The sequence below is a fragment of the Pantherophis guttatus genome, chromosome 2 (assembly GCF_059756535.1).
Source record: "Pantherophis guttatus breed Tessera chromosome 2, ASM5975653v1, whole genome shotgun sequence".
NCBI lineage: Eukaryota > Metazoa > Chordata > Lepidosauria > Squamata > Colubridae > Pantherophis > Pantherophis guttatus.
The window spans coordinates 73,917,536-73,943,633 of record NC_142064.1 but is presented as its reverse complement, the minus strand read 5'-3'; the positions used below and the strand labels follow the sequence as shown (position 1 = coordinate 73,943,633).

General features: G+C 36.3%; 1 protein-coding gene across 32 annotated transcripts in view; it reads left to right on the top strand.

The window, feature by feature from the left end:
- Positions 1 to 26,098, top strand: part of PTPRD (protein tyrosine phosphatase receptor type D) — a 1,336,531-nt gene that overhangs the window by 690,265 nt on the left and 620,168 nt on the right. For all 32 annotated transcript variants that reach the window (XM_087886215.1, XM_087886206.1, XM_034410407.3 and 29 more), the window contains one exon: positions 15,813 to 15,835. The gene's annotated coding sequence lies outside the window, so the exon portion shown is untranslated. The remainder of the gene's footprint in view (positions 1 to 15,812; positions 15,836 to 26,098) is intronic.

Sequence of the window (26,098 nt, the reverse complement as noted above, 5' to 3'; positions counted from 1 at the left end):
GTATTCTCCAGAAGTTCTTCAAAACCTGGAATAGATCAGAGTTTGTTATGTTGTCAAATTTATGCCCACGCAAACCAGCCTTATGTGGAAAGAAAATGAATTCTTTCTTTTTATCTGTGTAAGCTAGAACATTACAATACAATGTGATGCCCTGTTATAAAATCTCTTTCATAAGTGAATTTTATATCACCAATTCAAAATCAAATAGGGTATGACTACAGAGTCGAAAATAGTGCTGCAGCCGTTTTCATTGAGAGCTTCTGATAATGAGAAGAAGACCATGCTACTAATATGTAGGAGTATATAACTACAAAATTGGCCTTGATATGGAGCAGGCAGTAGGTATTCATGACCTATCTGTACTTTCCTTGTAGGTGATTTGAGTAATTAAGCAATCAGACCCAAAATGCCATTTTCTGAAACTGGAAGAAAAGGCATTTTCCCCATGAATTTTAATAAAGTCTCTGAGCTAAATTATAAATTCTGTTCTGCAGCTGCAGTCCGCAGTGGCAGAATTGTTTCTTGCTATTTTGAAATCTGCTAAGGATGGATGTACAAATGCAGTCAAACATCTTTTCAGGATATGTACAGTATGCTGTGTGCTCCACATCAGAATCTCAGTTTAGCATTTCCAAAATAGCAACCATGTATAATTTAAAGTCATCTTTTTGAATGGAAAGGCTTGAGAAATCCCAAACGCTCCATTAAAAAAATCTTGTAGAGTTAGACCCAGATGTGCTGAGTTGGAAGCAACAATAGAAAAAGCCTTCATCCTAGGATGAGGATGGTTAATGACTGCATTCCTCTGATAATCTGTATTTCAGGGAAATACCTTCTAATAGCCTTAACCTTACCAGTCTGTGGTGGCCATTATTTCTCACATTTTAATGAATTTTCAGAGGGAGAAAATATCTACCAAAATGAGAGGTAGACAACTAGTGGCCCAGGACCTCCAAGCTTTGCCTTTTATTTGCTACAAATGCCACAATTGTAGTTTGTAGTTTCCTTTTGTACATTTCTTGCCACTGTTCTCATGTTGCTTTCTGTTGATGCAGCTACCAAACCACTGCAATCTTGATGTGACTGATGACTGACTGTGACTGATGTTGCGGTTTTCCGACTAGAAGCTGTATTGAGGAAGCAGTCCTATCCGTAGGGATTGCTCCAGAGGAGAGATTGTAACAGTTCCCCTCTCTCAGCAATTTTCCCCCAGAGTCAATAATGCTCAGAAATAGTGCTCTCTACCGAAATGGTTGGAGAGGAATTTCAAACCCATCAAAGTCATCTCACCTCTAGATGTATTGTACTTTATCCAGCTGATTAAACACCTATTTATTTACTCATACCTGCAGAGTGAAGAGAGGTTTGTTGTTGTTTTTTAAATCTATTTCATCGTCATGGAAGTAACTTGTATATACCCAGCCATGTGGCCTAATCCAACATAATATATTGCCTTTGGAGCCACAAAGATTACTGTGTTTCCCTGAAAATAAGACCCTATCTTATATTTTTTTTTGAACCCTGAAATAAGCGTTTAGCCTTATTTTCAGGGAGGTCTTATTATTTTGGGGAGCATGGAGCAAGACGGGGCTCTTCTTGCCATCTTACCTGATTTCCAGCTCTGAGTTTAAATATTTTCAGGGAGGGCTTATTTTCCAGGGGGGAGGCTTATTTTAGCGCATGCGCTCAAAAGTCCGATTGGCCTTATTATCAGGGGATGTCTTATTTTCGGGAAAACAGGATAGCTATCTCTAATTTAAGGGCTTTGGCACGGAAACATCTCTTCTGTATTTTTAAAGAATTTGGGGGGGGAGGCATGTAAACACTTCCAAAATAAAGCTAACATTTACCAAGAACTTCAAGCTAAGTTAATGGATTGCAATTTAGTGCTTGGGGGCAATTCTCTTGATCTTTTGCTTTGTTTTTTTGTTTTTCAAATAGTGATATTCTTTTTAAAGTAGAGCAAATTATACAGTGGTGTATTGCAAAACAGAAGCTTCTAGTATTATGTTGCTTTATGAGAATATTTTTGGTAACTGTATGAATTCCGTACCCTCTATTACAAAATAAACAATGCGGTCAGTATATCCCCAGGTTTCTTTGAAATTAGGATCATTTGATTTTGGAGAAAAAAATGATGAAATAATTGGCAGGAATGGTGGAGAGTTGGGACATCCACCATGGGGTCGACAGTATCAAAATGGCAAGGAGTTGACAGAAATAATCAAAGGCTGATATCTTTTTATGTCTATATAGTATGTGCAATACTTGTTAAAAGAGGAACAGGACTTCAATTGTCTTGATCAATCTTGATCTATTTTTTTTCCTTGGATGGCTAGAAGGATTATAGAATACAGAATAACAGAGTTGGCAGGGACCTTACAGATCTTCTAGTGCAACCCCCTGTTCAAGCAGAACAACCAATACAATTCTAGACAAAAGTTGTCCAATCTCTTCTTAAAAGCCTCCAGTGATGGAGCACCCAGAACCTCTGGAGATTCCACTTATTAATTGTGAATTAATTGTTCACATTGTGTGGAAATATTTCCTTCGTTCTAGGTTGGATCACTCCTTGATTAGTTACCATCCATTGCTTCTTGTCCTGCCCTTACATGATTTGGAGAATAGGTTTGAACCTCCCCGCTTCTCTATGGCAGCCCTCAAATATTGGAAGATTGCTATCATGTCAATTTGATTTACATAAATGTTGATGAGTGTATACCGCTTAAAAACTTAAATACAGTAGAACCTCTGGTCACGACCATAATTTGTTCCATAACGAAACCAGAACCCAATTTGGTGGTGAGCTGAACCTAATTTTGGAAATTTGGCACTTACAAAAAAAATGGCATGGAAGCGGAAATTGGCTGTGAAAAAAAAAATTGTGAATTTTTTGGTCAGAACCCAATTTGGTCGTGGTCAGAAGCGTTCGTGACCAGAGGTTCTACTGCATGCTCGCTGGCTGTTGCCAACTATGGTATAGATTATGAATATGTAATTCTGTGTTGTGTCCATGTATAATGTTTTTTATCTCTAGTCCATTAATCATAATTCATACTATATTTTATTTTACATTGTACTGATATTTTAAGGTCCCCAAACTTACAGCATTTTGGTTTGGCCCAAAATCTTCCAGAAGGCCATTAAGAAATGTTTTTATCTCACTTTTGAGATATTACGATGGAGTGGAACCTGCTAGATAGCTATATGTTGTTTAATTGAATATGCTCTCTTGTAATGTTTTCCGAAATGTTTTATTTCATTTTTTTCAATCTTTGTGATTTAAATTGGTTTGGTTTTTAATAGTTTTGATGTATCTGGGCTATTTGATTATATATACCGCCCAGAGTTGTTAGGTGAGACGGGTAGCTATATAAATGTGACAAATAAATAATTTCCAATCCCTTGTTTGTATCACAATCACGAAAGAAGGAAAATCTGCCAAATTTTCACTTATTCAGTTCTCTATTTCCATATAAACCAGATTTTTCCTAGGAAACAGTCATTTTTTTCACTGCTATTTCTTTCTTGCTATGAAAATGATACACATTATAACAATGTGTGTGTGTGTGTGTGTATTTCAAAATATACAGAGCAACTTAAAAGTAATAATTTCTCCTTGAGTGTGACTTCATTTGACTCGTATTTCACCCAGTGAAGTAGAATATCTGGATAGATAAAGAAAATACCTTATATTTGAACATGTTGATGAAAAGTCAGAGAATTTCGGTTGACACAAATCAAGATGTGATTTTGGAAAGCTGCGGGTGGGATGAAATGAATGTTTTATTAAAGATTCTCACTCTATTTGAAAGTCAAAGCAGCCTGTTTCCTTGTCAAAAGTTTCCAGAGTGGTATACGCTTGACTGAGCCCCCCCCTCTTTAATCAATGGCTAACATCACATTGTTGATGAAGTCAAGAAATATCTGCCAGCAAAGTCTGCTTAAATTTAAATTGCTTTGTTTCTAATATTTTATTTATTTATTTATCAAATTTACATGGCTGCCCATCTCACAGAATGTGATCATGAGCTGCCTACAACATACCAATAAAACAATAAATATAAAACAATCGTTATCCAAAAGCATTACAATTATTTTAAAACATTAAAAACAATAAAAAGCAGAACTAAACAAGGAAAGAAAAATAACAGATGGAGTTATGCTAATAATAATGAAGCCACTTCACAAGTTCCCTTGTTCCCTGGGGTCTCCAGGTCTGCTGGCATAACTAAGTCTTGAAGGACCTTTGAAAGCCCAAGAAAAATGTTCCAATGGTGTTTTTTTCAAGAGGCAACGGGACTTTCTGGTTTTTCTTTGAAGATGTTTCACTTCTTATGCAAGAAGCTTTTTCAGCTCTGAAACCAGAAAAGAAGAAAGTCCAGTTGCCTCTTGAAAAAGCACCTTTGGGACAACCATGACCTGGATGACTGAGAATCTCCATAGACATCCCAAGAGAAATGAGTTCAACTTCATCTCTGGGTAGAGAAGATTCCACAGTGCGGGCACCCCAGTAGAAAAGGCCCACCAGATGACAGGACAGGCAAATAAAACTGGGAAGAGGAAGTCCCTCAAATATCCCAGTCCCAGGCAAAATAGGTCAATACCAGCACCTTGAATTGGATAAACTGGTAACCAGTGGTGTGTTTCAATTTTTTTTACTACCGGTTCTGTGGGTGTGGCTTGGTGGGCGTGGCATGGCTTGGTGGGCGTGGCAGGGGAAGGATACTGTAAAATCTCCATTCCCACCCCACTCCAGGGGAATGATACTGTAAAATCTCCATTTCCTCTCGATCAGCTTGTACTCGGGAGGCAGAGAATAGATGGGGGCAGGGCCAGTTAGAGGTGGTATTTACTGGTTCTCTGAACTACTCAAAATTTCCACTACCGGTTCTCCAGAACTGGTCAGAACCTGCTGAAACCCACCTCTGCTGGTAACCAATTCAGCTCATGCAGTGGAAGTGCAATAATCACTTTATCAAGAACATGTAACTGCTTGTGCCTTTCAAGAGACTGAAAACCTGACAGGACCCCCCAATGGGGGTATCCTACTCAGGAGGTGCTTAATAGTCTATGAAGAACCCATTTCCATCCTGTTTATGCGTGTGTTCCTTTCATAACTAGTGTTTCATTAACTTTTAATGTTCAATGCTTTGGATGTTTTAACATTTTACATTTTGGTTTGATTAGGTTGTAAACTACCCAGAGTCACACAACAGTGAGATCGGTGGCATATAAATTTAATAAGTAAATAACTTGATGTTGATTTTCCTTTCCATACTTCCGTATGCCTGTGTAATTTTCTTGTCATAAACTGTAGTAGACATAACTCTTTCACAGTTGTAGTTGGAATTGTGCCAATGAAACTTCCTGCCACATCTACGTCGCTCATGACATATTTTCAAGAGACATGCTGCTATTTCAATTGGCATTGCACTTGCTTCAGCTTGGCATTGAGGCATATTAGAACAAATAAGTGTGAGGACCAATACAGAACTGTTTGAATCAAATTCTAACCAGTGTGCTCCTGATAAAAGAAGTGAAATGGAGATTTGGAAAATTGGAAAGCAAATTATATTAGCTACTAGACAACCTGTGACCCATTAAGTCATTCTTCTTTCCGTATATAATATAAGCTTGCATGGTTTTCCCTCCTCTCACGAACCCCCCCTTCGACCCCCCCAAAGATGCCTGCCACTTTGTGGAAACAAAGAGAGATAGGAACTGCAAGGAAAACTGTACCCCTGCTCCCCAATCTGATATATCTACGAGCCCTACATTGCTAGCAGGCATCCAATTCACTCCCCTTGCCTTCTCTCCACAGTCATTGCCAATAAGAGATTTCAGGTGTTGCCCTTCATTCTAGAATAGCCAATAGCCACTTACCCATTGGGCCTTGCAGATAGCCAATGGGGTGCAGAGGGAGGCGGGAAAGAGAATGGAGATATCCCTCATGCATCTTTCCTTGCACCAAGCAACCTAAGCACTCCTGGGAAGTGTAATCAGAGGCATGGTGTTGCTGAAACGACCACAACTTCAACAATTTTTATTCTTCCAGGAATCATAGATGACAGCATTCTGTAAGCTAACACATTTGAATTATCTTGGTTCAAAAATTGTTGCTCAATACATTCTAATTTCACCCAATTGAAGGTTGGGTGAACAGACACAAGAGTTTCAGTAGCATAGATTTGCTGTCATTGTGAATGCACCCAGTAATAATAATACTTTATAATATTCTTTTTATTTAATTTTTATGAACAGCATTTTCATCTCAGATTTTTTATGGGTGGCTTTAATTTTGTTTACTGAAGAGAAACAAATTTACACTGGTTCAAAAGTCTATGGACAAGCAGGCTGTTATAATTGCTGTTCTTATATTCTGTATCAATTTATATAGTTTCTGTCAAGATGCCTTAGACATTTATTTGTTTGTGTCATTAAGTATACAAATCAAAATTCAGACCAGTTCTAATAAAAGAATAAAGTGTTGATTTGAATTGGGATGATTCAGGTTTAAGTCCTTCAGCGATGAAAATGCACTTTAATGAACCTATTTCAACAGTGTTATTGCTGTGAAAATAAAATAAAGATTTTCATATAACCTTTCTTAATCTCCTGACAAAAAGAGGGAGGGAGGGAGAGAGGGAGGGAGGGAAGGAAGGAAGGAAGGAAGGAAGGAAGGAAGGAAGGAAGGAAGGAAGGAAGGAAGGAATAAATTACATACATAATTGAGGAGTATGTATCACATCTCAATATTTTAAAAAGTGCCAAATTTCGGCATATGAATATTGTTCTGATTGTCCTTTATTATTGAAAAGGACCAATTTAATCCTAGACTTAATTCACATACTTTTATATACATTGCTAACATGTATGCCCTATATTTATATTTTAGTATTTTCAAATTTTTCTTTTTATTTGACACATACTGATATGAAAATAGTTAACTCTTTTTTAATTTTACTCAAAAAAAATGTAGTTTATCCCTAGGTGGAAAACTTGTAGAAATGTAATGTCCAATCACTCCAGAAGAGTTTTACTTGATAAAAATGAGGAAAATAAAATTGTCCTTTCATAGAAACCCGTTCTTTTTGTGGGTGTTATTTTAATCCAAATTTTCAAGAGAGAGAGAGGAGGGGAGGGAGGGAAGGAGGGAGGGAGAGAGGGAGGGAGGGAGGAAGGAAGGAAGGAAGGAAGGAAGGAAGGAAGGAAGGAAGGAAGGAAGGAAGGAAGGAATTCATACTCTAATGTTTTTCTGTTACATAGTGAATTTAAAATGACTATAATTGGGAGTTAAGAACATCTACTATGTAGCTGAAATATTGTACATCCTTCCTGAAATACTCTAAATACAGGTAGCTGTGTGTAATCCACAGAATATATACTTTAAAAATGTTTTGTAGTAATGTTATGTGCTGCTTCTACAGAGCAATGAAAAAAATAATAAAGGGCTGAATATTATTTAATGTTGGCAGCTGCCCCTGGAGTTAGTCTTGTCAATTATGCAAATTCCGCTTTTGTTTTTACTGCTGCAGTTTTAAATATTAAGACACCTTTATTATTTATTTACAACCACCATGCAAAGATTTCCAGACTTTCACAGAGGATGGTAGTACATAAATACCACCCGTTGGGTGGCTTTAAACATGATCTATCAAAAATATTGTGCTCCCTTTTCCTCCTTGCTCTGAAACTGTAATTAACACAGCATGGTTCATAGCCAGCCTTTTTCTTTTGTGATTCAGATAAATTCAAGTAATAAAAAATCAATATGAAAAAGCATCTTTTATCTAGAGAGTAGACCACACTTAACTTCCTAGTAAATATTTAAACTTGTTTAATCTTATAATGCACAGTGTTGTTGATGCCAGCATGAACACAAGGTTTAACTATACTGTTAGTCCATAGTATATATGAATTAACCTTCTGGGGAGGTACCTCAAGACCTGGGCAAGATCATTAAAACTTTATGTGGAAATCTTGGAAAGAGCTAATAAAAAACTGTTTCAGAAAAAAAAAATGGAAGATTTGAAGAGGGAAACAGCTTTGTAAATATTCATATAAAATTAGGGAATACACAGAGCAGGGCTGTCAAATTCACGGCCCACAAGCCAAATGTGTCATGCGCTGGCCACGCCAATGCCCGGTTTAGTGAAGGGGGAAAAAGTTGTGATACATCATGTGACAATGCTGTGACGATGCAAACAGGGGCGGGTTTCACTCATTCAGGACCCACTCATTCCTTGGCTCAAAGGAGCACTTTTGTCCAAAACCTATATAAAGACTGAACTCTGTGATGTCACAGAAGTCCATGACACCAAATATGGAAATGTGAGCAAATTCCCTCTTTGAAGTGTTAAAGCAGTAGTGTTCTCTTGAAGACTTCACATAGCTGTTTTAAAGGGCCTTTTTAGGCTGTCTGCTGTGGGCTAATTGTTTTACTGGCATTACAAGCAAAGCAGCTTTTTGTTCACATACACTAGTGGTTCACTCGCATGCGTAGAAGAATCTGGGCGGATGAGCAGAGCCTCCCACCGCTGCCACTACTAGTTCGCCCGATCCAGGGCGAACCGGTAGCAACCCACCACTGGATGCGAATTTGACATAAAGCATCACAAATTTCATTCGACCACCCCTTAAAAAGACTTCCTCTTATTTTATTTATTTATTAAACATATATGCTGCTCATCTCACTATCCAGAGGTCCTTCCCTTCTATTTTCCTGTATTCCTCTTGTGTGATTTTCAAAGTTGATTTAGCACTCTTAATTTTGATTCTATTAGCTAATGCAAGTAAACAAATATATCTCAGATTTTCTTCCATTCCATACACTTACCATATTCAATCATAATGTGTTATTTCACTTTCAATTCCTAGATTCCACAGTCCTTTTATGCTGCTCAGTTCCAGTACAAAGGGTGCTCTTATCTAGGTAGACTGAACAGGGAGGCTAAAGTGATCTCTGAAAAACAAATACTTTCTGAGAAGTAGGTTTATTGTGTCCATAATGATTTATTTGGAATAATGATTGGATAATCTTCCATGCTGGCTCCTGCAGCAAGGCAGACTCTCACACCCTTCACTGAATGGCACCTCTGCTCTATTGTTATTCAGCACTCAACAGTTGAATATGCCAATTCATACTCATTTTTATTCAAACATGGCTAAGATTCCTGAGTACACTTTCAGAGAGAGACTGAAAGAGAAAGACTTGTCAAAGAATCACAAGTAGACCAAGGTTAATTTTTTGGCATTTCACAGGAAACCCCTGAAAATATTCCACCAAAAATGGAGGGCTTGAAGGAGAATGGAAAGGCACTGGCTGACTATCACAGTGTCTGCCTCTGCTAGATGTAAAACAAGGGTATTTTTTGAGGAATTTTCACACATAAAAACAGAGTGCTATATTTAAAATCTGGTAGTACTGGCATAGAGACCCAAATCATGATTGAGGAGAAATAATTTGAGACTCTAATGATTATGGCAGGTCCCAAATGACCACCTTGAAAGAATTAATAATAGGGAGGATTAGTAAACTAGGTAAGTGTGATGATCCCTTCCTGATTCTGTCCAACACAACTTTCCTTTTTATTTATATATTTACTATTAAACAAATTTACATAGCTACCCAAATCATTAATAGGTAAGCTCCCTGCAGCTTACAACGTTTTTTAAAAAATAAAAATGCATCATATAATTTAAAACATTTTTTTAAAGAAACCCTACCTCACCTTCTCCCCCCGCCCCCATATCAGCAACATTACAAATAGAGCAGCCACTTGATTGGTTCCATTTTCATTTGTGTTCCCCTGGTCCATTGACAAAGCCACATTTTTAGGGTCTTTCAGAAAGCAGCAAGTGATAGGATCCAACCATACCTTGGGAGGAAGAATGTTCCATAAACAAGGAGTCATTACATCTCTTTCCTTTAAAAGAAAGATGTATATGCAGATAGTTGAGGTATCTGGGTGGACATGAACCAACAGCATCCATGGGAGAAGGTCAAGCTCTGCAACTGAAGCCCCTTTTGTGAATTCAACTATGATAATACATATCTGTTTAAAGGTTCTATTTCAATGCCACAGCCAATTTATTGCGGATTTTGACATGCCACTAATCCCATGAACACAGACTTTCATTTTATATATTCATTTTTAACTGTAAAATACATTGTTGAAATTAAAAATAAAATTATATTCCTTTTTTCAAAATAGATTTTATTATAATTTTTTTAATATAGTAAAACAAAACAAAAAGATAGAAAATAAAGAAAAGAGAATTAAAAAGAAAACACAATTATGCCTTCTACCATTCTATGAAGTAATTATAATCTTTTCCTCAGTCCTTTTCCTCAGTTCCTTTTTAATCACCAAATTCTGAAATCATCAATTTGAATTTTTCTTCTTTCAACATAAAGTCCACATAAAATTTTCCATATGTATCTATATACCCTGTTTCCCTGAAAATAAGACATCCCCTGATAATAAGGCCAATCGGGCTTTTGAGTGCATGCCCTAAAATAAGCCCCCCCCAAAAGAAGCCCTCCCCGAAAATATTTAAACACATGTGCAGCTGATCCCCTCCATTTCCTCTGGTTTCCTCCACGCGCCCCAAAATAATAAGACCTCCCTGAAAATAAGGCTAAGTGCTTAATTCGAGGTTCAAAAAAATATAAAACAGGGTCTTATTTTCAGGAAAACACGGTATCTATATATATATCTATATCATCTATATCTATATCTATATCATCTATATCTATCTATCTATCTATCTATCTATCTATCTATCTATCTATCTATCTATCTTAATTTTTACATCCAATCTTCCACTGTAACTATTTAACTGCTTTTCAACTTTTTGCATACAACAAACTTACTGTAAGTAAACAATACTCTTGAACACCATTGGATGCCTAAAAGAATTTACACATTTGTATATAACAGAAGTTCCCTAACTTTCCCAGTTCACCGCACTCTTAGTGTGCAAAACTGTGCGTCACAACACTCCAGAATTCCCTCAGCACACATACTAACAGTTCTGTTTATTAAGTAGTAGATTACAAGAGCAAGTTTGGTCTAGTGGTTAAAAAACCAGACTAGAAACCAGGAATCTCTGAGTTCTAGTCCCACCTTAGCCATGAAAAACCAGTTGGGTAACTCTGGGACATCCCAACCCACTTTGCAGGATTGTTGTTCTGGGAAAAATAGAGAATGAAGAAGTACCACCCTGAGTTATTTACAAAAAAGTATTAATAATAAAGGTAGGATGTAAATTAAGTAAATAAATAAATATGCCATGTGACTTTTGTGAGTTCACTGCAGTACCCAGCTACATCCTGGTGCACACAATTTGGAAACTGTGGTTCTGTGTTCTAATCTAAAGGCATCATGCAACAGAGTGATTTCCTGAATAAACACATTCAAATTGGAAATGCATTAATATTAATTCACAGGGTTGATTTGTTTGAGTTCCGCACATTTTTTTTTCTTCCAAGTGTTTTCCCACAAATGCAGTCCACTTCTTTTTGTTTTAAGATCAACCAAGATCCATTAGTTGCGACAGGAATTGACTGTCTGGCTTGTTGCTCAAGCCTGATGTCATGGGATGAAACAGAGTAACTAGGCCAAAGTCACCCAATTGGCTTTCATGGCTAAAGTGGAACTAGAACTCACAGACTCCTGGTTTCTAGCCTGGTGCCTTAAACACCAGATAACCAAACTGATTCTGGAAATGGGCTTTCAAAATGGGCAGAAAAACAGGTTGATTTAATTCTCCACTTTATTCCAGAGGAAAGAGAAATTAACCAACATTTTTTTAAAAAAATAAGATTCATCCACAGCAGTGCCATTAGCACTACTGTTGAAAAACAAAATTCATGCAAAACTACTTCCAGAAATTACAAGGCCCAAGAATGGCTGTAGAATTAGAAATAGGACCTTCTCACACATTGCCTTTGTCCACATCACAAGGAAATAAGTGCTCCAGTGCTACTCTCTATCCATATGAATTTCAGAGAAATACTCTTCCCTTTTGAAATAAGTTGTAAAAGGAGGGATATGTATGCCTATGTGTGAAATATGTGTGTTTCAATGGCTAAGAATAGATAGAAAAAAATGAGAACCCATTTGCCTAATTCTATTTTATATTTACTTAAATAGTATACATTAATTTATATTTATTTGTACTTCTCGAAAATAGTTGCTTCCAGAGAATAAAATTTTGGCAATAGTTGGAATTTTTTTTTTTTGAACTCTAATTACATTACTGTATAAGCTAGTTGGTATTTAAAGTATAAATATTATAACATTTATTTTTATATGAACCATGCAAAATTTTAAATCTTATCTTTAAACTTAAACTCTCAAGTAATAATATTAACCCTACATTTTTTCAAGGATTTTCATCTTAACATTTTAATTAATCAGATGTTTACATTTTTTACAAAAGAAGTGTTAATTCAGGCACATAATATTTTCTAAATAGGGACTTTATCTTTCATAACATATTTCTGCACATTCCTATATATTCTTCTGCATTGGAAACTGGATGGCTTAGGGTGCCATTTTCTGCAAAAAGGATTAAGTAGCAGTTCTATACATTTTTCCCCTTTTTCCATCTTCTAGAAGTCATTTTTTACAAGAGATTAGAGTCAGGCAATTGATGAATCTGCAGTTAAATCAAATAGCCAATGTTCCACAATAAATCTTTAAAAATGTCTCCTGCACCTTAACTGTACATGCTAATCATTGTAAAGGTATTTTTATACCATATTTTAATAGTTCCCAGAATATCCCTTATTCCTCAATCTGTCAGCTGCTTTATGACTCCCATTTGAACAATAAAAGACAATGTAAAACTTTATTTCAACTGATAGTAGTATCCATTAGATACCTCTCTGGTACCGGAGAGAAACTGAACAACACAAAAACTTATTTAAGTTTTTTAAGATACCAGGAAATCATAAGGACTATCCTCCACATATTTTTTATTAAATCCAAATCTTGGGTTATAAAAAGTATGACTTAAGAAATCAGAATGTTTTTCATCAGAGGAATAATATAGTTAGGATACAAGCTTTACTCCCATTAAGAAGTAAAAGTATGTATGTACTTTAACTAGGAGTGAGATAATAATATTTACTTCCAGCTACAGAGTCGATCTGACTTCAACTGTGGAAAGATTGGGGTCCGTTGTAAGGAGTAAATTTAAAAACTGTTACTTAAGCTGAGTAAGATTTTGAAGTCCATAGATCTTAAAGTTGCCAAGATTGGACACCCCTGGATGAAACCTAGTTTCTACACTCACTTGCAAAGAGCAATCCCATACTGAACCAGGAATCCTCATGCTGAAACCAAAATGAGGGAGAGAGAAAGTTTCTAATGTTGTGGGTTTTTTAAAATAGTGAGTGTGTGTGTGTATGGATGGTTGTCAGTTTTCAAAGCCTTAAGGACAATTCTGGGAAGTTACAGCCCTACACAGTGTTTACAGTTCATGCCCCCGGAATACTTTATTTTCCAGCATATTTAGTTTATTTAGTTCGGTCCAGATATCAAAAGTGCCAGTAATACATTCAGTATTACATTGCTGTTTTCCCCCTTCCTTTCAGTGTAAAATAGGAGCTGACTTCCTGCAAATTGTATACTTTTTGTTGGTTTTAATATAATTAGAACAATTCTTCCTCAAGTTACTATGTAAATAAATTATTCAAATTGTTCAAGTGTTTGCTAGGCAGTAATAATAAAAACAAATAAATCAAGCTTTAAAAGTGAAGTTCAGAAATAAAACATGACATTTTGTGGTTGTTTTCATTGACTAATCATTTTATATCTCTATATATAAAATGGCAATAATGTCTTTCTATAACCTCTCTGGTGTCCCTATTAAATTTTGGCAACTTCCCTCCAGATAGAGAAACTCATTCTAATATAATTTCACCTCAAATTTAATTGAGTCAAGAGAGTTTTGTTAGTGATCTCCAGTAGAGTTGTTAATAGGAAAGAAAGCAATTTTCACCTTATTTATATGTTGTATAAATATAAGGTGATTACTACTGAAAACTCAATTTTCTTCGTAGTGTTTTTGGTGGGAATTGTAGGTCTTGGATGGATTGTGATCTTTTATGATAAATTACAATACAATAGCTAGATGCAATAAGCCAAATAGCCAACTTATAATTGGCTAATACATTCTGATAAAATATCTAGATGCAATAAACTGAATAGCCAACACATGACTGCCTAATAAAACAATCACATTGCTTATTAATTTAATGACTTTCAACACCTATTTCCAATAGCAGTAAATGCTTCTCACAATTTGTTGATTAAAATATATCATGTTAAAGTTTGCAAAAGAAAGATATATTTTCAGAATATCTCCTTGCTACCAAACACAAACATCAAGCCATCTGCTTGTGTGCTTATGCATATGCATGTTTGCTCCAATTCTAGGCTTTTTCTCATATCTTTCTGAATTTAAAAAAACTCATATTCTCTTCATAGTCTTGAGACTGGGACAGATCTACTCACTAGTTACATAATGGTTCTGCCTTGTCCAGTGGTGGGTTTCAAATGTTTTTACTACTGGTTCTGTGGGTGTGACTTGGTGGGCGTGGCTTTGGCATGGCAAGGGAAGGATACTGTAAAATCTCCATTCCCTCCCCAATCCAGGGGAAGAATACTGTAAATTCTCCATTCCCTCCTGATCAGCTGGGACTTGGGAGGCAGAGAATAGATGGGGGTGGGGCCAGTCAGAATTTTTACTACTGGTTCTCCAGAACTGGTCAGAACCTGCTGAAACTCACCTCTGGCCTTGTCTATGAATTGTTGGTTCCTCTTTCACCAATTTTAGTCTGTACAGTTCTTGCAATAAAGAGCTACAAAATGACAATTATTCAATATCATCACAACCTATAAGGTAATTACTAAGCGTATGATCATATTTCATTGCAACTCTGTTTCTAAGATTAGTTTTAGAAACTTTCCAATGCATTGCACTTTAAAGAACACTTTTTATTTAAATGCTTTTCTTAAAAACAAAGCTAAAAAACCAAAACAATTCTAAACACAGAGGAGGCGCCTTAGAATATTGCCACATAGTTAAATATAGGAAAAAATAAAATGAAGAGGTTGAGAAGAATGGCTATAGTTTCATGGCACTGAAAACAGCAATGGAATAAATGCAAAACAGTAAAGAATGAGAGATCAAAAGAGCACATACAGAATTTTTTTCTGTCAGTTTTCTCCACAACAAACATTCATCTGGGTTGCGAGAGAATATCTGACTCAAGCTTTAGATTTTATTTTATTTTTTATTTTTTAGATTGAGATGGTCTGGAAATTGTACTCAATAAATGCTTCAGGGAAATCTTGAAACTGGACATCCTAAATCAGGTGCCTTAACCATTACACTCCATGGCTTAACACTTATTTTACATCTTGTTTTTATAACAGCATTTGTGTGTGGAGGGATGGGGGTTTGTGTGTGTGTGTGGGTGCGCGCACGCTAAAAACGGTCACTTTTGCAATTCACAATTAATAATGCTCTTGAGAAACACAAAATGTTCCCCAACCTAGTGTATCTCAGAGATTACTAATGAGGACAAAATATGAGAAAAAACTATAGTCCTTCAGTCTTTTCAATTCCTTTAGAAGTTGGAAATCAGTATAATAAACCAAACAATTATAATTTTAATCAATTGATGGATTATTCTGCCTCCTTGACTATTTTATCTTGAATATAACTTCTTAAAAAAAAATAAGACATCAATGAATACAATGAAATCTCACATTTCTTTTTTCTCTCAACAGGAGCTGTGGTATACAAGGTTGAGGTAAGATACCAGTTTTAATAATAATAATAATTTAAAAAAAGAAGTGTCAAATCAGAACAAGGCCTCAAAGCATACCAGCTTTATCTCAGACTCAGTTATAATTGATAAAATTAAACAATATTTTCAGTAGTTCCCACTTTCTGGTGCTCCCAGGGAGATTCAACATTGTTTATACACATTCTTGGACTTACATTTTTGATTTCTTATTTGCATCACAGGAAAAGTTTAAAAAACTAAATTAGAATTTACATTTCTCTTCTCCATTCATCCTTCAAATTTTTGTTCATATGACTATCTTAATGACTATGTTTCATAGTTGAAATTGGCTGTAGCTGGAAATAAACCTGAAGATGACTGGATATTTGTGTTAATTATGAGGATATATGTGGTTGGATTGTGTAGATGGTCATTGTTTGGCTCTCAGAGATTGTATTTTTCAGCTCATTAAAAAACTTCCAGAACATGACTTATAATTTACATTTAATATTTGAGTTTTCTGTCTTTTGGAAATATTCTACGTGGATCAAATTACTGTATACTCTAGACACTCTTAATGTGTGCTTTATACAAAAGTAAGTGTATGTATGTATGTATGTATGTACAGAAAACTAAGACTATTGCTAAAACATAAATTGTAAAACATGTTCAGCATATATAGGAACAGAGCTATACTGAATTTTTTTTCCACAGAAAAGCAAAGATCAAAGGTAACTGGCACAAATATGGCTTATTTGTATTTATAGTGCCTACATTAAGTAATCATTTCCCCCAATTTTCAGAAACTTCAGCCTGAGTCCATTCAGTTTTTAATTACGTGCTTAGCACTATTAAGTTTATATATCTTGTCTTTTCATTGCCTAGAGTTGTGTTTTTCAACTTTGATCAAATTAAGATGTTTGGATCAGGGGTGGGTTCTACTTACCTTTACTACCGGTTCGTATGTGCAAAAGCGTTGTGGTGATGTTGGGGTTGGTGGGTAGAGCCTCCCGCTGGTTTTACTATCGGTTCTATAGACCTGGTGCGAACGGGGGGCAACCCACCACTGGTTTGGACTACAACACCCATAATTCCTCAGCCAGTCATGTCCTAGACTACAGCATGCTGGCTGGCAAAATCTAGGAATTAAAGCTGCTGCAGTTGAGAAATATGGCACTAGCCTAGAAATACTCTCTCCTAAATATTTTACTAATTTTCTCATACCCTCATTTAGTCCACATCTTTCTTAATCTTCAGATCCATAAATCATTATGTCAATTTTTTTCTTCTTTAAGCAAAACGTCCCTATCAGGTTTCCAGTCTTTCCAAAAAAAAAAAAAAAAGTTTTTTTTTTTTTCTGACCAAAAGGTCAGTTTTACCATTTTCTCAAGTTCACAAATTTTCACAATCTATTCCCCCTCTGTGGGAATTTCATTATTCCTCCATTGTATTTGGTTTGCATCTCCTAACACAGTGGTTCTCAACCTGTGGGTCGGGACCCCTTTGGGGGTCGAATGACCCTTTCACAGAGGTCGCCTAAGACCATCGGAAAACACATATTTTCAATGGTTTTAGGAATAATTTTATTGTTGGGGGTCACCACAACATGAGGAACTGTATTAAAGGATTGCAGCATTAGGAAGGTTGAGAGCCACTGTCCTAACAGATTATATTTAAGGCAATGCAGTCTCAGGTGGAAAAATGTTATCTATCCTTGATTTAGGAGAAGAAAAGTAAAAGAAATGTTGCACATACAAACAAAAAAATATGTTCACTATCTTCTCTTTAAATAGTGGAGACATTAAACCAGGGCAAGGTCAGCTTTCAAACTGCTTGCAGGTTTATAGTTTGGTTTACAATGTAGGCTGACTCCTTCTGGCTGCACTATTGAATACTGACTTCCATATACAGGTAGGCCTAGACTTATAACCACAATTGAGATCAGAACTTCTGTCACTAAGTGAGGTGGTTGTTAAGTGAGTCATGCTCAATTTAAAACCTTTCTTTGCCATAGTTGTTAACTGAGCCACCATGGTCAGTAAGTGAGTCTGGATTTCCCCTTTTCTTGTGGGAAGTTAGTTGGGATGATTGGAAATGGTGATCACATGGTCCTAAGACATTGCAACTGTTGTAAATACATGCCAAGCACTCAAACTTCGATCACGTGACCACTGGGACGCTGCAAAGTTGTAAATGTAAGGATTTGTTGACAGTGATGGGATTCAAATAATTTAACAACCGGTTCTCTGCCCTAATGACCAGTTGGGTAGGCATGGCTCGGTGGTCATGTGATCGTGTGGGTGTGGCCAATTTAGCATCACTCACGTCGATGGGCGCTTTGCCTTAGCTGTTACAATGTAATAAAGGTTAACCGGAGAGGCAGTTTCTGTAATCAGGGCAATAAAGATTAGGCTAGAAACAACACCAGAATGTTTCCTTCCTGCCTTCCTTACAGGATTAGCCCTGTCAAGTGGAAAAAAACAAAATAAGTTTCTTCCAACAACCGGTTCTCCAAACTGCTTAGAAAGTTAACAACCGGTTCTCCCGAATAGGTGCGAACTGACAGATTCCCACCATTGTTTGTTGACGTTGAAAAAAATGTAGGTCATTTTTTCCCCCAATGCTTTCATAACTTCAAATGATTGATAAATGAATGGTTGTAAATCAAAGGCTACCTATATGATCTTTTGCCAACCTACATGTGCATGCACACATGAACGTGTGTGTGAAAATAATTTTCTAAAAACTCAATGGGCCTTGAAGTACAAGGTTTTTCCATCGATTCAGTTCAAACATTCATGAGTATATATGCATGAGTGAGCTGTCACATTTTGATACAGGCAAAAGGTTCCGTTATATTTTTAGTCTACAGCACATGGCTTTCTACGGTGAATTGACCAACACTTAAAAAAGGACCCTTAAAAATAAATAACCCACATTGACAAAACCGCCTCTATACAAATTACTTCTTTATTTTTAGCCTATGAACTCTTTATCCCTAACCTTTTGAACAAAATAAAAAATAATTATTCTCCTCACATAGCAAGTTCATCTGTTCTATGAGGGGGTCTGTCCGTTCCTCTTCATGTAATATTTTTAATGTTATCATGCTTGCAAACACATTTTCAGACTGTCTGGTCAGGCATATAACTGAAAAAGGTCAAGGCAAAATATCAGCACACTTAACAAATGCATTTATGTGCTGCTTCCATAGTTCTTTCAGTCGCATGGCAACCATCTTTACAATTACTATTTGCATCTTTATTTTAATAACTTAATTCATATTTTCTTCATTCATTATATTGTTGCATACTGTGAATACATCTCATTTCTTTTCTTCCTCTTGCTCTTTATAGCCATAAATGCAAGTTACTTACACCCCACAGTCTACATCAAAGTATCATAAAGTGTATCATCTGAAAATGCCTCAGTAATGCCTAAATAGTAACTGTGAACATTTGAAGATGACAGAGCTATTTATTCTTATCATATCCCCAGATTATAAATTATATGGATGGTTTGGATTTTGTTTATAGTTTTCATTTGTATATTTGTACTGTATTTCTGAAAGTTTGCACACACACACACCAATCTCAACACCAATCTCAACCAGCAAGTCTCTTAAAATGCCAGTTGATTGTGCCATGTTGGGAAGCTGTCATTAAATAATCTCCATAAGCTTCAAACCCCCTGAAAGACAATCAGAAATTTCACATGGTGAAGTAAGAATCAATGTTCTGTAAATAATAAGGGCACCTACTTTCTCATGCTTTGGCTTCAGAATAAAGTAAAGTAAAATAAAGCAAAACCCAAGCAATTATATGCTTGCTTTGAAATCCTTTTGGAGCTTCAAAAATTGGCTACTTAAACATATACTCAGACATGGGATTCATTTCGCAAATGTGAGCGCTTGTGCGTGCGCTCGTTTCACTCATGTGCATTACCTCTGCGCATGTGCACGGCCTTCTGTGCATGTGCAGTAGTCATGCATTACATCCGGACAGGTGGGCGGAGCCTCCCACAGTCACCGCTACCAGTTTACACGATCCGGACAAAATCAGCTGAATCCTACCACTGCATATACTGTTGCAATATTTTCAGGATCAGACTCAATAAAGATAATAGAAGTTAAAGCTTTAAATATATTTCTTTTTATTTATGATAGGCATTCTATATTCACTGAATATTCAAGGTAGAAGCGACGAGAATGGTGAGGGTGGCTCCTTATATATACAAGGGGTGGAGCTAGGAATGGGAGTGGTAAGTTATGAATACATTAAAGTCCAAAGAATAAGTTAACCTCTGATGTTCCATATATACATTATTTACACATTGGAGAATAAGGCATTTACATCTGACAAATCCCCCTCTAAATGCCGGTTCGTTACACAACACCAATTACATTCTGATTCAGGACAATATAATACATATAATTTAGAAGTTAAATATTTGTGTTGTTTAGAAGGTAAGGGTTTTGTTAATATGTCAGCTAATTGTTCAGAAGTATCGCAATGTATTGCTTTAATGAATCCGTCTTGAGACAGTTGTCTCACATGCTTAAACTTTATATCAATATGCCTGGACCTTTGTCCAATTGCATCGGATCTGGATATTTCAATGGCCGCTTTATTGTCTTCATGCATAATAAATGGTAAGGTGGGTTTCTTCCAAACATCAGTGATCAGATCATTGAACCATACAAGGTTATTTGCAGCTTTGGACAAACAAACATATTCCGCTTCTGTAGTAGAAGTGGCTACTAGTTCTTGTTTACCAGTATACCAGTAAACTGGACAATCATTCAATAGAAAAACATAACCAGAAGTACTCTTTCTGCATGATGTATCACCAGCCCAATCTGCATCAGCATAACAAGTAATTTTTGGTTCTCTGTCATTATTGGGTTCCAACATTAAACAAAAATCTAATGTACCCTTCAGATATCTTAGAATTCTTTTGACAGCTTCCCAATGATACAAGGTTGGTTTACTAACATATCTTGACAATAGATTGAGAGGTAATGCAATATCTGGCCTAGTCCAATTAGATATATAAAGGAGTGAACCTATAACTGATCTGTAAAATGTGTTGTCTTTAAACTCAGGGGAAGATTCATCAGTGTTTCTAAGAAAATCAGTTTGCATAGGGGTGTCACAGGTTTTAGCATTATTTAAGTTACATTTGTTTAGGAGTTCGATGATTTTATCTTTCTGTGTAAGTTTGAATCCCCTTTTAGTTTTGTTAATTTGCACACCAAGGTATTTATTCACTTTACCCAGAGATTTCAGTGAGAAGTGTTCATTTAACTTATTTACAAAGATTTCCCTGCTCTCTTTATGCTTTCCAATGTATAAAATATCGTCCACGTAAATTAATACAAATTCAATATGATCATTACTCTTTTTTACAAAGAAACAGTTATCAGCAGTGGTGGCGTTGAAATCCATGGTCTTAAGTACTTTTACCAAGCAATCGTACCATCTTTTGCCGGATTGCTTTAATCCGTACAGACTCTTATTTAATAACCAAATTTCGTTCTTATTAGTGTATTGACTGTGTGGTGCTCTTACATATATTTCCTTATCTAATTTTGCATGTAAGTATGCGGTCTGTATGTCATATTGGAATACGTCCAGATTGAGTGCAGATGCTACTACAAGGGCTGTTTTGACACTCTCAGTTCTCACTGTGGGTGAATATGTATCAGTATAGTCTTCTGGATATTTTTGTGCATAGCCTTGTGCAACTAGTCTAGCCTTGTATAAGGTATTGCCTCCTTCTAAGTTCTTAATTTTATAAATCCACCTGGTACCTATAATTGTTTTATCCTTAGGTGCGATCGCAGGTGTGAATACATTTAATCCTTGTAAACTTTCCATCTCTTTTTCCATAGCTAGTTCCCATTTTTCTCTTTCTTCATGTGGAAGTTTCAATACTTCTTCATATGTATTAGGTGTTATTTGTTCTCCATTCATATGCATTATGTAATCTTTGTATTTATTTGGTATTTGGTTTCTATTGTTTCTAATAGTTCTTTCAGGCTTGCTATGGTTATCATGCAAATATCTAGCTTCCTTTTTTGTTAATGTGTCTGTCTTTATTTTATGCTGACTATTAGTCCAAGTTTTGGTTTTGTTCTTACTTTTGTTAATATTTTGATTTTCTGTTGTTCCTTCCTCGCAAGATATTGTATCTTTACATTTATTAGGAAATATTTCATTAAGGTGCAATTTTGACCAATTGGCCTGTTCATGGAACACAGCTGTTCTGGATACTATAAATTTGTTATTACTATCAATAAATCTGTACCCTTTGGTTCCAGTTTCGTATCCCATGAATCTTAATCTCCTGGATACGTTTTCTCCCTTTCTCCTCAATTGTTTAGGTATGTGTACGTCTGCAGTGACTCCAAATATGTGCATGTGTGATAATTTGGGTTTTCTATTGTACATCACCTCATATGGTGTCTTATTCACAATACTGGACCAGGTTCTATTTTGAGTGTAATTCGAATAATGTAATGCCTCTGACCAAAATTGTTTGCCTAAACCAGCATCCTCTAATGTGCACCTAATCATGGTTTGTAGTGTGGAATTTTTCCTCTCTGCAACTCCATTTTGAAATGCAGAAAAAGGATTGGACGTGAAATGTAACATTCCTCTATCCTTTAACCATTGGGAGAATTCTTTAGACATGAACTCACATCCCCTATCTGTCATAATTTGCTTTATTCTGATATTATGTTGTGTTTCTATACGTTTGTAGAATTCCTTAAATTTCTGAAATGTTTCATCCTTGTGCTTTAATGTGTAAACAAAACCATATCGGCTGTAGTCATCCACTATTGTTAGGAAGTAACGTTTTCTATAGGTAATTGAGGGACTTAATGGACCAACTAAGTCCATATGTACCAAATCAAAAATATTGTTAGTTGATCTGTTAGATTTTTTTGGTCTGGGACTGGTTTTTAGTTTGGTGGACTTACATACTGAGCATTCCAAATAATTTTCACAATTTTTTATTTTGACACCTTCTGCGTGTTCAGTCATTTTTTGTACTACAGGAAAGCTTGCATGTCCTAACTTCCTGTGTAAGATGTGAGCACACTCATCATGAATTGGTTTACCTATTTTTGGTTTCTTTTCCTTGTATGTATTTTTGTGATCATGAGTTATTCTACACTCATCATTGTCACTGTTACTGACACTTTCATCATCTGCTTCAATACAATCTTCCATATTTGAATCAATGTTATGTAAACATCTTTCTTTAGTTATCAGATAGGGTAGACCTCCTTTTATCATTATAGTACCTACATTTGTTTTGTTCTTTTCTATAGTTGCTTTCCCCTTTGAGAAAACTATATTGATATCAGATTCTCTGCTTAATTTTATGGCACTTAGTATGTTGTGAGGTATTTCTGGGATTAATAATACCCCCTCTATTTTCCCTAGACCAGGCAAGGTCACATTTCCTTTGCCTAGTACTTGAACCTTTTCTTGATTAGCTACCTTTATCACAAACTTATCTTCTATAAATGAAGATAATATACTTTTGTTGTTGGTGGTGTGATTTGTTGCACCAGAATCAATAAGCCAATTGTTATTCTCATCCTGCTGTGTTCTGGTGCTGTCTTGTTTATTTAGCCCATTCAGTGACCCAGATTTCCTCTCTTTTGAATTTTCTCTACCCCCTCTACCTTCTTTGTAATTTGGTGGGCTTCTATATTTGTGTCTATCTGTGGAAGATTGTCTGTAAATATATTTGCTCCTATATTCTGGTCTATGTCTCTCTCTTGAGACTTTGGGGCAGTCTCTTCTATTATGTTCCCTGGATCCACAATTGTAGCATCTAAAGGCCTCATTATGTTTATCTTGAAAGACTACTTTCCTAAAAGGTTTGTGGTCTGTTTGGTTACTGGATCGATTTTTTCTTGAATTGTCTTCTGCTATCAATTTGTTAGATAGATTTTCTATGGATAAATATCCCAAATTAATGGTATCTAAGTGTGACATAAAGCTATCCCATGATGGATCAAGTGAATTGATAATAACACTTTTCATTGTTTGATCTGAAATCACTTCCCCCCTCAATTGTAGCTCAGCTCTTATTTTGTTTAGATTTATCAAGTGCTCACTTATAGAAACCCCTGGTTTTACTCTAGAGGAAAAGAAATCCTTAGACATTCTTGTGGTTGTAGCTACGCTATCGCTGTGAAATAGATTAAACATGCATTGAATTATTTCTGATACAGTTAGGTTTGGTTTGATGCTATGATACATTGCAGGAGACACACTAGATATTATTATGAAAAATGCTCTATGATGTAAACAATCTATTTTTAAAGTCCAAGGTCTTCTTGGAGGGCTAGTTATAAAGAATAATAAATTTTCTTTCATGAAAATAACCTGAAGCTGTTGATACCACTCTTGTAAATTAATGCCATCAATTCTAAGTTTTGGGAAGTCACTGGGTAAGTTACCTACATTATTCTGTCCATTACTTACAACCTGGGGCAGTCCGTGATCTCTCAAGTGCAGGAAATTACAGAACGGCATTGGGATGCTTGCAATGAGTCTGCGCGGTTCTCTGGCCAGTTCAAGTCCTTCTGGGTCGTCTACGTAGTTTCGCACATGCGCGTTGCTCATTTCTTCTTTGGTGGCGTCGTGGAAGGTTCTCTCCCTTTCAGCTCTCTCGATCCGCTCCTCCTCAGATGAGTCGGTCTCTGGCTCGGTTTTTGGGGTTCTGGTGGTGGTGACGGTTCTTTTCTTCTTTTTGTGTGCGTTGGTATTCGATTTTGTCTGTGGTGTAGGGCGAAATCGGCATGGCTCTCTGGGCTCGGGCGTCGTCGCTTTCGAAGTCAGGATGGGAGCGTGCAGGTCTTGAGTCGCCGGTTTGATTTCTTGCTTCTTCGTAGATGTCTTGGTAATTTTCAGTCTTGGCCCAAAAGCAGCAAAAAGCGTTTTCATTGCTGATTTTACTTGAGATTTTGTTAAATCGTCTTCACTTTCTGATTTTGGATCATCTGAAGAGTTTGAGACTTCTTTCTCACTTTCTTCGTCTGATAGTGTTTTTCGCGCCAGAAATTTTGAACTGAGCGTTTTGATTGGCTCTGCTCCATTCTCTTTTGAAGTTCGTTGAAACCAAGATGGCTGCCATTCAAAATTTCGCGCGGGATCACATCTTTTCTTTTTAACAACTATTTTCTCAGTAGTCATCTCACTTACGATTTTTTGATCTTTGGGTTTTTCTTTAATGACGTTTTTCTCTCTCGCTGCTCCGCTGTTCTTCAGCATCTCCTGGAGGTCCGCGATGAGACTTTCATCATTCTTTTGGCTTTTTAGTATCTTTAATATCTCTGACCTGAGTTCGTTATTTTCTATTTCGATTTCTTTCTGGTCATTATTTTCACTCATTAGTTCTTCTTCTTCAGTGGTGTATTCTTCGGATTCTCTCGAAATCGCATTGGTGGATTCGTTGATCATCTCTTGATCAGTTTCTATTTCTTTGCTGTAGGCCCTGGTGTTGGGCCTATCTTTCTTGGACATTTTTAATTACTTATTGAGTCAATTAACCATCCTCTGCTACCAGCTTGTTGCAATATTTTCAGGATCAGACTCAATAAAGATAATAGAAGTTAAAGCTTTAAATATATTTCTTTTTATTTATGATAGGCATTCTATATTCACTGAATATTCAAGGTAGAAGCGACGAGAATGGTGAGGGTGGCTCCTTATATATACAAGGGGTGGAGCTAGGAATGGGAGTGGTAAGTTATGAATACATTAAAGTCCAAAGAATAAGTTAACCTCTGATGTTCCATATATACATTATTTACACATTGGAGAATAAGGCATTTACATCTGACATATACTGTATGTCAAGGGACAAGCTTCTCATATAGATGGCTATCATCCAACTCTGAAGCACTCCTAAATGTGACTTTATTACAAGTAATCCTTGATTTATGACCACAAGTGGCCCAGAATTTCAGTTGTTGAGTGAAGTGATCATTAAGCAAGATGCCACTCAACAACTGGAATCCCAGCTCACCTAATTGCAGTTGTTAAGTGAAGCACAGGGTTACCTCAGGGAGTGAGGGAGGACCCAGGACCCACTTGTACATGGAAACTGGGTAAACAATACTTTGAATTAATACACAAGCATACAAAAACAAGACACAACAGTACATGCAAAACTGTTGTACTCTGGATGCCTTCAGCTTGCTTGCCAGGCAGCCATGTGCAGAAACCCTCAGCCAACTCCAGGGCCCAGAAGCACACAATT